The sequence below is a fragment of the Micropterus salmoides genome, unplaced genomic scaffold (assembly GCF_014851395.1).
Source record: "Micropterus salmoides isolate LMB-PRFRI ecotype aquatic unplaced genomic scaffold, ASM1485139v1 Ms_hic_scaffold_16, whole genome shotgun sequence".
NCBI lineage: Eukaryota > Metazoa > Chordata > Actinopteri > Centrarchiformes > Centrarchidae > Micropterus > Micropterus salmoides.
In genome coordinates, this window is record NW_024040707.1 from 22,067,137 (window position 1) to 22,080,145 (window position 13,009).

The following is a 13,009-nucleotide window of genomic DNA, read 5'->3' on the forward strand; positions in this document are numbered from 1 at the left end:
TGCACCATGTCACAAAGCTCGAATCATTTCAAATTGGTTTCTTGAACATGACAATGAGTTCACTGTACTAAAATGGCCCCCACAGTCACCAGATCTCAACCCAATAGAGCATCTTTGGGATGTGGTGGAACGGGAGCTTTGTGCCCTGGATGTGCATCCCACAAATCTCCATCAACTGCAAGATGCTATCCTATCAATATGGGCCAACATTTCTAAAGAATGCTTTCAGCACCTTGTTGAATCAATGCCACGTAGAATTAAGGCAGTTCTGAAGGCGAAAGGGGGTCAAACACAGTATTAGTATGGTGTTCCTAATAATCCTTTAGGTGAGTGTAGAAGACACAGCTACCCACTCTTTTTTCTATTCTTCACTGATTTTTGAAACACTGAAGAATGATACTCTCAGCAATGTATGTATCTGTTGATGAATCCACGTTTGACCTTAATGAGAACCAAAGCAGGTGGTCTTCCCAACTCAGCCCATCCCTTTGAACAACAGCACTTCTTTTAACAATTTTTAACAGCCAACTGAAAACTTGCAATGACAGCAGTCCTGTTTTGAACTTTGGACTCTTCATCCTTAATAGAATAAACCCAAAGTTTGATCTCAGTGCTGCATAAATAGCTGGTTGTATTGCAGGATGAGTGCAGCCATCTATTTTTGCGGCACCAAGTCACAAGGTCTCAAAATGAATACAAGCCATGAGTTTTTACAATCTGAAAAGTCATATAAATTAACATAAATATGATATATCTGTCCTAACATTGCAGCATACAAACTCATAGAAAAATTCGACAATGTGGTCTAAATGGCTTCAGGTGGAACAGTGGCTCCAGAACACTTTCTCTTCCTGGTTCACTCCCTGTGGTGAAGGAAAAATGACACTCTATTCAGTAAGAGATAACACTGCACAATATCAAAGTAGAATACATCAACCAAACATGAAAAAAGTTGTGGCTAAGAAGAATGTGATCACTGATTAAATGCCAACTGACAGAGCACCAACCTTGCAGTTCCCTGTGTGGTCCTCTGGTTAAAAATAGAAGGTACAAAATCCGGGCTGTCACACTCCATTGGTGGCTTCCCTGATTTGAGAAGATTTGACATTAAGGTCAGACAACACTGTTGATGGTCATAAACCTAGCATGGCAACATGTAACACAGAAATCAGTAATACACAAGTTGGGTAATATGACAATATATACCATGCAACCATATAAATGTGCCAAGATTTTGCAATATCACCTATATCATAGCTCCTTTCAACATAACTGTATGACCATTCAAGGAATGTGGCTTATCAAAACACCTATTTTTTCTCTTACCTGTCAGCCAAACTGCCATAAGACATTTTAGATTTTATGTGTACAAATATAACTCCTTCTGAGATTTCTGCCCGCATCTCTTTACAATAGACGTGAATTGAGAGACAAAAATTCTTCCCAGATACAATTGTGGTATGTCCTGGTCATTCTGGATAATTCAGAGACATCACTGTCAACAAGCTGGGTATTTCTTATGTTGTTCCTTTGAAAACTGTTCACTGTGGCAGTGTTGAAAATTGTAACTGAAACTGTAACTGGAAAAATTGTTTCTGAAAAGGAATGTTGCTGTCAAATGTTTTCAAATGTGTTTTTTTAAGATTGGAGCACCACAAAAAAATCCATTTGGGGGACAGCAGACATATCAGAAACTGGGAAAAACCGCCTACTAAAGTAGAGGAAAGTGAAAGTCCTTTTCCTTTTTTGTATATGGCACGCCTTTGGCGCACCTTTAGTTCATGTTTAACTTGTGCTGTTTGTATGTTACATTTGCTTGTAGGCTATTGTGACATGTGTATTTGTCTATGTATTAACAGAAAGCAAGTAAGCAAACAAAGCAAAAAGCGAGATCAACTCACTATAACGCCAAATAGAAAAGACAATAGAAGTAGAGATGCTATGCAGCCCCATTTAGTTATGGTGTTTATGTGTAACTAATTTCAATTTTTCAAAATTTCAAATGACAAGTTTGTGGAACTACACGACCTGCAATTTCGACTATGTCCACTATACCAAACTTGCTGCACAGCCTGTCGGTGGTCCAAGGAAAGCTCTTCTTTCAGGTGGTTAGCGAGGAAGACGTTTGTCGCCATCTTGGATTATGCAAAGTTGGCTGCAGGCCCACACCCACACCCGTCCTCGAGGCGACATCTCCTAAACTATGTTTGAGAAGTTCCCCTGCCCTCCGGTTGGTTTGTTTATTTTATCTCAATTTCATTATCACCAATTTTTTTGTAATACCTTAGCTTCTTTCGAATAGCCACATACATGTTGGAACTTTGAATGCACCTTTGTTAAGGTGCATTCAAAGTTCACTCAGAATTATAGTAGATAAGTTAGCTTGTAAAATAATGGACAGAAAACCCGTGTCATGTCTCAGTTTCTCGTAAAGATGTAATGTTACAACGCTCTAATGTGGAAAAAATACTGTGCTGGCTTAAGGCAATAAGTTAAGGTAATTTTGGAAATGTGCGACTTTATCTGTATATTTACCTAACATTACAACGAAATTGTCTTTCATGAGATTTAAACTCTGAAGAGGCTGCAGTTTCAGGACCGCGATTCTAGGACCCCAGCATCACCTACCAAATTTCACAACAATGGACCGCATTGTTACATGGACAGTGTGTGAGTAGTGAATGTGAAACAAGTTTTAAATATAAATTGGGCAGCAACGTTCACGTTAGCTGACCGAAGTGTGAGTAGCCACCTATGATAGTCCTGAAGGCACCAGTGGGGAATGAAGTATAGATTTTTTACTTAAGTAAAAGTACTAATGCCTTACTGTAGAAATACTCTGTTAGGAGTAAAGGCACTGCATTGAAAACGGTTTAATCAGGAAAATGTACTGAAAGTATTAAAAGTACTCAAAGCTGGAAGGAAAATGTCCACTGTGAATGTTAGGCTATACTATTTTATATCATTAGATTATTATTACTTATGCATTAATGTAAATGCAGGATTTTACTGTTGTAGTTGGTTGAGGTTGAACTTCTTGGTATCACACTGCAATTAATGCCTTTTTTCATTATGGATTAATGCTGCTGCTGATTATTTCTTCATTAATTGAATGTAAACATTTTGAAAATAGTGAGAAATGTTGTCATGATTGCCCAAAGCCCAAAGTGACACCTTCACAATGCTTTTTTTGTCAGTCCCAACCTCAAAATGATTATCATCATGTACTAAATAGCCTATATACAGGGATTTAACAGAAATACGTACTAAGCTCAAATCAGGACAGAAGATTCAAAATGTCTTTTGGTCCAGTACAAGGCTTGGGCCTCTTTTGTCTGTGGGATGATCTGAAAATGTTCAATTTGACCAATTAGGCTTTCTTTTTCAAGATGCATATAACAATCCAAGAACAAGAGATCTTTGCCAGAATTGATAAGATGCACTACATGCTACAAGGACTTCCACTGCCCGTCCTGTAGCTCAACTAGCCATTTCAACTGAGCAGTTCTTCAAGAAGGTAAAGTTTGTAAATATTCTCTCTGGAAATCCAAATGGAGATACAGTGAGTCGATGCATTAAAAGCATCCTGAATGTTATGATCAGTTCCATTTGAGCAATGAATCAAACAAAGTCCCTCTATGAATTTGTTTGTGGTGACGAGATACTTGATTCAGATTTTGGGTATTCATAATTTACACATATATAATAGATCATAAAATACTGTTAGGGCTGGACGATATTGCCAAAAATGTTATCACGATAAAAAGTTTCATATCTTTCTATATAGATAATTATCACACTAAGTATCAAATTGTTATTTCATTTGAGTTTAAAGGTTGATTTTTGCTCCTGAGTGAAGAAACCTGATGGTTAATTGTATTTTAAACACTTGATGCCAAACAGTGGATCACTTCACAAATCTAACATTCAAAACAATTCTAAAATCTTTATGCATAAAATATGCACGAGTAAAAAAGTAAAAGCTTTTTCAGTCCATTTTCCTCAACAAAATAAACAATCTAAATAATAATATTATTAAGTCCTAATTTGTGTATGATTCAAGTGAATAAAATCAAAAATTATTATATTGATAATTATTATAAGCGATAATTATTGTTATTGTTTTATTGTCCAGCCCTAAATTCTATTATGTTTTAGGATGTACCACTCACCGGTGTGGTTTAAGACAGTCAAGGAGGGATAATGATACATCGTCCCTGTTTAAACGTCCCTTTTTAACCTGAGGCTTGTCCTTGTTCCTTGTTAAATCTTTTTAATTTAATTTATTGTTGCTTGTTGTTTTTTTGTATCAAATGGAAATAAATCCCCCAGAGTCTTGTGTCTTACCTCTCTCCAATCCTTCAAATGTCTGGTTGAGATCTAGTGACTGCAAAGGCTGCAACGTGTGATTCCATCTGTACTTTACCTGATAATGAGCTAAAAATGCCAATTACAAAAATTGTCCAACATGCATCTTTTTGCAAACAAAATTAAATTGCTAGACAGAAAGTACTTGGGCAGAAAGTAGTATTTGGGTGGAATATGAAACTTAAAAATGCAGTCATCCAATTCACCAGGTGGCGCTGTTGTGAAAAACTAGGGTCCATGAAATGCGGTCCTGAAACTGTAGCCTCTATTGCAGTACTAATCTTAAAAAGTAGGCAGAAGTGCACAAGCCACCATTGAAGTGGGATCTCAGCTGTAAGCCTGCTCACTCAAAAATACTATAGTGGCTTTCACTTTTTATCTGCTTTTGCCCATGTTTTTGCAACATTTATACCAACTTGAGTCCATTTTAACAGACCTAAGATGTCCAGATATAGTCAAAGCTATTAGAAATATTAGAAGCAATTTGATAAGTCGATGGTTTTGTTGACAATCTAACAATAGAAGTGGATTTCCTTATTTCCAATTTTTCACACCTGGTCTGATTAAATATAGTACTTTGGTGCATTTAAAGCTGCTTTGCAGAGCCAGCGTGCACCTGGTGCAGCATCAGACATGATGAGGTCCCAAAACTTCTTTAATACTGTAAGTAAAATAAACATTAGAATTCTTTTCTGTATCCATACCTAAATTGTGATTAGGAGCAGCTACAGGCCATATGCAGCTTGTGCATGATCTCACCACAGTAATAAGAGGACACAGTTAATAGAGGATAAAACTGAAAACGTAAAAACATGGGGAATATCAAAATATAAATTTGGAGGTGGAATGGATTTGAATCTGTTTCAAATGAAAACTTCCATCTCTTTTCTAATTGTCATGCAAAACTGCTTAATCACCTTTTGACGTGTGAAGTGTAGGACCGGTGGAAATAGATTAGCATTTCCATGTGCTATAGATGGGGACAAATTAAAGGGAAACACCTCAACAGTGGAGAAACATGGTGTTCTTCCCTCCAATACAGTGCCACAGCTCTGGACCTGTTGTGCAGGCTCGTGTTGACCTGACTCCATATTAAGACACTTAATGTTGGGTTCTCCTTTAATTTGTCACCCATCTGTACTTTGTGTATTTAAGCAGCTTTTACTTTAAATGATGTAATGAGGTTAGGGAAGAGGCTGTTAAAGAGCTCGTCCTTGATTCAGAGGTTTCCTAGAAGAACAAACAACCTCTTCCCTGGAGTGAGTATTGTAGTGAGCTAAAGTAAACTCGTACTCAACTTTTCTGTGTCCTTAAAAACTTCTGTCTAGTCCACCATAAGGTAATTGGTTTTATATCAAATCTGTGTATGGTTTGTTCTTTCATTATTTTGTTTCAAAACTAAATCGGAAAAAAACCAAAAAAACAAGTCATTTTTAGTTTTTTCTGGTTTAAAACAAAAACAGATAAACAGAAAAGAAAACAAACAAACATATGTTTTTGTTTTCTGTTTGTTGATTTAAACAAACAAATAGGCCTTCTGTTATGAACTAGATCTCTCAGTTTCTTGTTTGTAAAATAGAAGAGCAGACAGTTGAATACTGGTGACTAAAGAGTCAAGGAAGACCAGAGACCAAAAACATTTTTAATTATGTTAATTTCCTTTACCCACCACCACCTTCCCCTGGGAACAGGCACACATAAAATGAACAGAAACCATTATTATACCCAGTTTTCAATACTATTTTCCTATGTTACAGGTTCTTTAGTCACAACCCCAATTACTGTCCTGTCTGTACCTGGAAAGATCTCATTTATAACCATGATGTTCCACAGTAATTATTAACAGAGAGCCACTGTGCCCCTATTTTGCGCCCAGTGCTCATTTGCATGTTAATTATCATTAGCAGCACAGGAAAACATGTCAAGGCAGTTAAATCAGCAACCTTATCTTTAGTTTCTCCTCCGCCATACCTTAGATGTTTTCAGATGATGTCCTTTGTTTTTTTACTTGAGATCACAAGCTTTCACCTTGGTCGTTAACATTTTGCTCACAAACTCTGCTTTAATAGAATTGAAGTTGTAACTTAACCAAGTGGCTTAATGCTTTTGGGCAAGATCAACAGTAAAAGAAATATGTCGGTCACATTATTAATACATTTGCCAGCAAAGCTTTCATGGGCCTCCTGAACTGTTGTTAAGTTTTAGTTTTTGCCAGCTATTAAAGGTCTGTAAATCAGGACTTTAATATGATTAAAGCAAGAAACACAATTAACAGCTCCAAGAAGACCAACAATATGCACAATATGCAGGTGCTTTTAAACATTTAAAAATGATGTTTTTAAATCATGAGATAAGAGAATTATACAGACAAACTACGCTGAGAAGTTGAGCAATGATTAAAGTAACCAATGGGTTATAATGGACCTGCACAGTGTACAGATGATTTACATGAAAAACATCATGTAATCTAATGTGACACATCAAGTGTTATTTGTAATGGCTATTTAATTACTATATTTTGTTGTGTTTTCTTGTGTGTTTCTAAGTTTTGTTATTTAGAGAATTCTGGGTAAATAGTTTGAGAATTAAGGCTTTGGGCAGATTTTTTGTTGGTTAGTGACTTACAGCAGAAGCTTGCTTTACTTACAGTAAACACAAAATGCATATTATTTATCATAAAACTGTGATAGATAACACGAGCTTCATAATAAAGGTCATCATTTGGCTTTATATATTTCCAGGTTAAACTGAGAGGAATTTCATGAAGGAACACTTCCCTGCTGGGCTGATACCAATGGAGTTTTGCAAGACAGGTAAAACTTATTTATTCTACATAGGATAGTCCTCAGTAATGTGTGTTTCATCATAAAATGATGAAAATCAATGACACTTTTGCACTTAAGTGTTAAATGTGTTTGAAAATTGTTTTCTTTTGCCACAAGATGGCAACAGATTACTGTTGGAGCTCTTTCACACAGAGAAAAGGTTACTTTACCTAAACCATTGTTACTTAAAATTATAATATCCATGTTTAGTTACACATATTATTTTCAACAACAACAACTGTAAGGTAAAGCCTTAACAGCTAAAGCTTTTTAACAAGCTAAACAGACAATAAACCACACACATTTTAGGTCATCAGCTGTGTAGCAGGTGGATGGTGGAGAATATTTACGTGTATTGTAACCATATTGGCTCTCTTAACCTGTGGATTCATGTGGGGTGATATTATGCAAAAATGTCCTAGATGTTAGATTTTTTTAAATATCAGAACTGGGGTTCTTTATAGCTAAAATCAGTCAATTGGCTGTGATGTTATCTGTAACAATGTTTACTAGGGCAAGATTTAGAAACTAAAGTTAATTCTTGGTGCTGGGTGTACCGGTGACTTACTGTAACATTTCCCAAATTTTCTGCTGTCACTGTGGTATACTTTTGTATTTATATTGTTGGATAACCATATAGGGTCCTCAGAACAGCTACAGAGCTCCTTTTTCATGACATTATTTTGATTTACCCCAATAAGATGCAGATGGGCATATGACACTGTCAGGGATGGTAGTACATGAAAAGGGATTTGTCAGAAAATAGCCTTATTTTATTCTACAACACAAAAATCTGTGTTGAGATTTTCTTTGACTAGAAACAGACCATGTCTCAGCAAAGGCTGGCTGAGCCTCGGACAGCAGCAGGTGTGAAGTTTCCAGTCCATGTACTGAACCCAACAAGCGGTAATGTTGAACAAATGTAACCTTTCAGCCTCTCCTGTGCTGCGATGAGATGTTTTTGGCAATTTGTAGAATTCCTGGATGGCTCTCCCTGACTTTGCTTTGACCCTTGTCCATCTGTTACCATATCCAAGGTTAGAAGGCAACCGAATATTACACATGTTGTTGGCCTCAGGGTGTGGGCAAAATGTTTTTGGGTGTGAGATGGATGCTGGGATGAACCATGAGGTTAGACATTTGACCTATGCATGGACCTTTCAAGTTGAAGCACAGTTGAACCTGTATATGGAATGCAGTCATTTCATCTCTAGGGCTTTAACATTTGAATTATTCAATCAATGCCTGGTATAACAGTGTCTAAATAAAGATACAACTGACGTATAATTCCAGAAATTTTAAACAACAAGAAAAACAAGAAAAAAATAAATACATTTCTATTTATTAAGTGCTACTCTATGCTACTCCAATATTAGTTGTGGCTTGATAGCCAGGTTGGGTTTGCTGCTGGGAAATGGACTTTAAAACGCAGCAATGGGAAGAAGCTGTTAAGTGGCCCCTGTGCATCGGCTCTGCCAATGCATGTGACCAGTGTTTAGCACCATTTTGGTTCTGAAGAACATGATTTAAGTGTGCCAAGTGACAACTGCAGTGACTTCATGCCAGACATCCTCCAACTCGCCCATAGCCTTTCACTTTGCACCCCCGGGTGTGCTAATCACCTCCTTCAAATAGGGCCATGAGATCACAATCACATTTTCTTGTTGTAAAAGACCACTGTAAATGAAAAGAGCTGCAGGTGTGATGTCGTGTTAGTGACATTAAATGTGTTCACTTGTCCCCCCCTTGACTTTTTCAAACAGGATTATTGGCTGTATAAAGATACTGGCTAATTCAGTAATTTACAGTTTAATATAGAAGTTTTATTTTCTTTCATATGTACATGTGTAGTTCCACTTGAGTTCTTATTTCATTGTTATTTTTATTAAATGCTCTACTTAGTAAGTTTCAGCACTGTGCACATGACATGGCGGCACGTCTGTTTTTGCGTCCTGGGATTTGGTAGTGCCATGTGCTATTTTAGCATCCACTGGTGCTGCAGTGCAGTCAAACTTTAATATCAGCACAGTGGAAGTGGACAGTATTGAAAATATGAGGTTGTTTTTTTTTACTTTTAGTTGTGCTGTTTAAAAAGTTGTACAGCGGAGCAATGCCCTATTAAAGTATTACCGTCTATGGAGAAAATAGTACCTTTATCGACATAGGCTCAATAGCCTTGCTGATGTCATCATCACCCTGTGTGCGTGTGTGTGTGTACAATGAAACAGACTATTCCAGTGTGGGCATCAGGGGACAAAGTAGTCTTTATGCGGTGTGCCGAGCTCTAAGGCAGAAACATTGTTGAGCAGTAAAACATTCTGTAACTGAAACCACATGTTCCCGAGTGGAGGACAGACAAACACAGGCAGCCTCTGCAGCTCCACATCAGGAGTTGGTGCCCTATCATCAGGGGCTCAGGGGCTCCTTTTTGACTCCAATGCAACACTCTTGTTCAACATTGTGCATTTTAAATGTATCAGGAAATTGTATCAAATTAAGAGCAGACAAAAATGTTGCGGGATGATGCAGGTGAGAGAAGACAACAAAGGAAACTGAACATGTCATTTTCTGCTGAATCATTTAAAAAAAAATTCTTCTGGTTAAATAAATTTACACTTTACTTACCTTTGATGATCTACTATGATATTAAACGTGTCTCACTGATGACACCCTGTGGCTCACAGACACAGAACATGCCAAACATAACAGCCAATCAGCCATGGAACAATTGTGTCAAGGACACCATTATTGAACTGCTGGAGTTGGCGGGAAAAACACTTAATATGCTTTTCATGCAAGATTACATTTACTCATTTAGCTGATGCTTTTATCCAAAGCAACTTATAATTGTGTCAGAGGTCGCACACCTCTGGAGCAACTAGGGGTTAAGTGTCTTGCTCAGGGACATAATGGTGGATGCGACACAGTGGGGAATTGAACCCAGTTCTCTCAAACCAAAGGCATGTGTCTTATCCACTGCTCCATCACCACCACACCCAAATTGTTGAATACAGTCTTGTTTACCAGTTGCAGATTGGGGCTGTAAATCTTCACTGACTGAAACAAGATCAAATGAGCAGTAGGCTTGCCGCGGTAGTCAGGGTTAAACAGTGTTACATGATGTTAAGGCAAAGACAGATTACAGTACTTCCCCACTGTGCCCACCATTGTTTTTCTTTAATAATCTGGTGGAAATTCGTTATACTGAAAAAAAATGTAAGCATGTAAAGATCTTTTTTATATACAATCTATGGTAATGCAGTCTACTAACCTGCACTTGACAAAACACCACAAAGCCATGTAAAATAGTTGCACGGCTAAAACTGACTAAAATGTTTGAAAGCGTGACTCCATTTGAACATACTTCAAAACAGCATGTGGAAATTACTCAAGCAGTAACATTGCGAAAAATATGATGCTCCTCAATACGGAGACCAAGCCTGGGTTCATATTAATGTTTAAACCAGGCTTAATTAATTAATTAAAATTTCAGTTTGAAATCTTGTTTACAAGGCTGGAAGTTCAACAAAAATATACTACTGTGATTGAAGTAGTTTAATAAAAAAAATGTATCACCTAATTTCATCATAATATATTGGTCTGGCTTCACAAACGTTTGTTTAATCTATCTAATATTGTGTTGGTCATACTATACAATGATGTACTGCTTTTCTTTGTTGAATAATACAGAAGACAAAAAAGGTTTAAAACATCACATATTAAATTGAAATCGCAATATTGGTAAAACAAACAAAAAAAATCACAATTACATTATTTTCCAATATGCAAAGCGAACAGTTGTAGCTGCCAATAGCCACTAAAGCAGCTAAAACGGCAGTCTACAGCTAGCTAATGTTAACTAGTGAAGTTGAAAAGGCAGCTAATCATCCTTTCATTCACTCTTCTGATGTTTTTTTTAATTTTTAATTTGTGATGTATTTGCAAAGAAACATTATAAAGCTAGCCTGTTAAACCTGGTCAGCTTGTGCTGCATCCACAGTGGCTGCAGGAAATGAAAGCTTGCTGAGCTGACGTTACTTTTTCATAGACAATGTGAACTTGCCTACGTAGGAACAGTGATTACATAAACTTCAAAATGAGACACAACTTAACCGTGTGCGTGCATGGGTACGCTCCGGTACTAAAACATATAACACTGCACATCTGTGAACTGAAGGTGGCAGCATATGGAGCCCTCATCTCTAATATACACACACACTTTCAAGCGCACCACAAGAGTGAGGCTGCCTAAATGGGCCCCTCAGCGCTCTACAGATATTGAGCATCATTGATGAATATCTTCTCATGTGAAAACAATGCAAAGACCATTTGATCCAAAAAATCCTTCCAAAACTCCCCAAACATTTTCCATAGCCTCTTTGCATTTTAAGGTGGATAATTGTTAACAGAGCTATTTATTTATTAGCCAGCTACTGTTTTTGCTTAATGTTGGGTGTGTAAATTATTGGAAAACTTGTCAGTTGTGGTGTTTTCCTTCACAAAACTCATGCATGCTGGAGCTGCTGATTCACTTCTTTTGTTCAGTGTTGTTTCCATTCTTCTCCCAGTCCAAAACAGTTTTACAATTCCCTCATAGAGATCTTACCGAATGAGCACTGTGGTAATTAGGTAGGAGTTAATTTTCAATTGATTCCCCACCCTTCTCAGATCATTATGTGCTCTATCTAGAAATTATTTAAAGTACTGGTGCCTCCTCAGGAGGTCAGCCCTAATTAAAGGGACAGTGTGCCACATTAGCCATGCATGGAGTCAAGCCGGTAACAGAATTTAGATCACTCAGCCCCCAAGGTTAAGGCTGAACCCTTGACCTAGACCCAGTGCTCCCATTTTCCTCTTTCTTCTAATACTTGCTCATACCTTCTTTACTCAGCTTAGCTGAATGCCTGCCCATTTATACCTGAACAGCCCCAAACAGTGTCTCATTTTTTTCTCTCCATCTCTCTGTGTTGCCTTATCAGTGTTTCATTTGTGTTAGATGAAGGTCATGAGGTTAGACAGTAATCAAAAGACAGAAGATACATCACACAGCTGTGCATGCAGTTTAATGGTTAATAGCCAGCCAATTATTATGAATTTGGTCCCTGTCTGTAAAACAACCCGTTTAACAGACTAGAAATCATTTCTGGAGTCAAAACAGCCTTGAACTTTTGAAGTTAAGGGGGCAGTGTAATTCATTTGTGATTGTTAATGTGTCTTTAACTGCTTCAGCTAAGACCCGTAATGGTTTCTTTTGAAGTGCTGGAGCTGTGTGTCAGGGGCCATGTTTGTGTTATTGCAGATCCTCTAAGAGCCCATTGTTTGGAGACCTCACAGGTTCCTCCTAATCTAATTGGCCACGGATGTCCTGGCTCAGGACCTTTCTTCATGCTCTGGGGATTGACAGAGCTGTTCAGGGCTTGAAAAGTCACTTGTCCAAATACAGCCTTGTTTAATTACAGGAGGGGGATGCATGCGTATCACAGCACATAACCCCCCAAGCCCAATAAATGCCCAGTCTAACTCTTTTCAGACTAGATATTCAACTCCACCTCCAAAAGAATCTCTATCCAAATAGGAACTGGATTTGGGTCTCCTCTTCTCCTTATCCCAAAGCCCTTAAGCACACTCCACTTCTCTGTTCACCTTCACTCTGCCAGTGTCATACCTCCCAGTGGTTCTTCATCCAGTGTAAACACAAAGAGATCCTCCTATGCTATTACTTACGCTGCGCTTCCCTGTTCCTCACCACCACCACTGCCCCCACACCCTTCTCTCCCCAGCCAATCCCTGACCACCTCAGCCTCCACCTCCATATT

The 13,009-nt window shown here is 37.8% G+C and overlaps 1 long non-coding RNA gene across 1 annotated transcript; it reads left to right on the plus strand.

The window, feature by feature from the left end:
* The first annotated feature begins 2,526 nt into the window (after positions 1–2,526).
* Positions 2,527–7,278, plus strand: LOC119906083. Its single transcript, XR_005444925.1, has 3 exons — positions 2,527–2,670; positions 3,390–3,517; positions 7,110–7,278. It is a non-coding gene; the product is annotated as an uncharacterized LOC119906083 (long non-coding RNA).
* The last annotated feature ends 5,731 nt before the right edge of the window (positions 7,279–13,009 follow it).